The sequence below is a fragment of the Rattus norvegicus genome, chromosome 9 (genome assembly GCF_036323735.1).
Source record: "Rattus norvegicus strain BN/NHsdMcwi chromosome 9, GRCr8, whole genome shotgun sequence".
Classification (NCBI taxonomy): Eukaryota; Metazoa; Chordata; class Mammalia; order Rodentia; family Muridae; genus Rattus; species Rattus norvegicus.
In genome coordinates this window covers 34,748,674-34,750,409 of record NC_086027.1, presented here as the reverse complement: position 1 = coordinate 34,750,409, position 1,736 = coordinate 34,748,674, and the positions used below count along the sequence as shown (strand labels likewise).

General features: G+C 38.8%; 1 long non-coding RNA gene across 1 annotated transcript; it reads right to left on the bottom strand.

Moving 5' to 3' along the window:
• Positions 1-445: 445 nt before the first annotated feature.
• LOC134480282 (uncharacterized) lies at positions 446-1,522 on the bottom strand. The gene is made up of 2 exons (XR_010054654.1): positions 1,399-1,522; positions 446-788 (listed from the first exon to the last, which is right to left on the bottom strand). It is a non-coding gene; the product is annotated as an uncharacterized LOC134480282 (long non-coding RNA).
• Positions 1,523-1,736: the final 214 nt, after the last annotated feature.

The following is a 1,736-nucleotide window of genomic DNA, read 5'->3' as shown; positions in this document are numbered from 1 at the left end:
CCTCATAAACTGAGCTATCTCAGCATCCAACAGTATGACCTCTGGAAATATATTCACACAAGAGAAATCAGTGAATCAAAGACACCTACCATCCTATGATAACTGTAACATGATGCATAACAGTCGAGAAATGGAAACATTCAATTTCTGTCATCTTTGAAGAGTAAAATAAAAAGATGTGGTATGCATACAAAGTAGAATAGTATTCATCTACAAAAAAATAAAATCCTATCATTGCATAAAAACACAGATGAAAATGGAGCTAATTTATTATTATTATTATTATTATTATTATTATTATTATTATTACCTTATGTATACATGAGTACACTGTAGCTGTCTTCAGACACACCAAAAGAGAGCATCAGATCCCTTTACAGATGACTGTGAGCGACTGTCCCACGCTACGTCTCGCCAGCAAGAATGACGCAGGACACAAAGGATCCTTCTGCAGAAATAGCTTTAATGCATCTTGAGAGCGAGAGCACAAGCTTACAATATGGAGACCCCGAGTGAGGGAAAGACCATCCCTTATATAGGAAACTATCCTCGCCTCGGACGTGTCACTCTCTGGCTGGTCGCTACCAGATGTGCCAGATGACGTACCACAGCATACGTGTCCCCCTGAGTGAGGAATTTACCAGGCGCTTGCGTATTGCCCTTTTATTAGGTGCATCCTGCCGGATATCGGCGCCATCTTACAATGGAGAATGTGAGGACGGCCCTCCACAAGCGACCATGTGGTTGCTGGAAATTGAACTCAGGACCTCAGGAAGTACGGTCACCACCTATGTTAGAATAAGAATTAGAAGAACTTCCTGCCCCCCAGTGCTTGTTTTGAGCAGGGTGCTCCCTTTTAGGAAAAAGAACCTGTCTTGTAGAATTACTTTCTCACGGTTCATGTATTTGTGTGGCGGCAAGAATATTTGTTCCTACACTCTCAACCTAATGTTCTGTAATGAGTATCAATTTAAATCTTCATTAATTTTATAGAGTGATTTGAAGGTTTATTCGGTTTAACAATTAAATAGGCCAGGAAAAGGTAAACGTTTTTAGATAAAAATAATATAATTTTCATCAATTAAAAGTGAGAAATTTAGTGAGTAGGATGAGAACAATAATTAACTATCGTAGGAAAATACTAATATAAGTCAGAATTTAGCACATTACAGAAGAGTTGCGAATCTGTAGCAAAAGAAGATTAGCTCACCAGTATGGCTGAAGAAGTAATTATGTGGCTGTCTGCATTTTTTACTTTACACTCTCATCTAAAATATAGGCTAGATGAGATAAGGAATTAGCAATAATAAAAAAATTAAAAATTAAGATGAATAAGAAATAAATAAATCAAGGAAATAAAGTCTAATCAGATGTAGGGGCGCACACTTGTAATCTTACCACTCTGAAGACGAAGGCAAGAAGATACTTCCAAGCCTGAGGTCAGTCTGTTCTACGTAAGTTCATGTCTTGATGTGAATGATGGAGAGGCTCTTGAAGTCCCACTGGTCCCTGCGGAGCCACTGGAAATTGATGGTGATGGAGAATGGAAAAATCAGTTTTCTTCAGAGATGTGGCAGTTGGTAATCTTCCCAGGCAACAATAGATGATCTTACACCCACAATCATACAGGAAGCACCAACCGGATTTAGTGAATTTTTAAAAGGAGCACATGTGAGAGAAAAGAGTGGTGGAGAAGGATAGAGGAGGAACTAGAGGGAAAGGGATTTCAGGAGTAA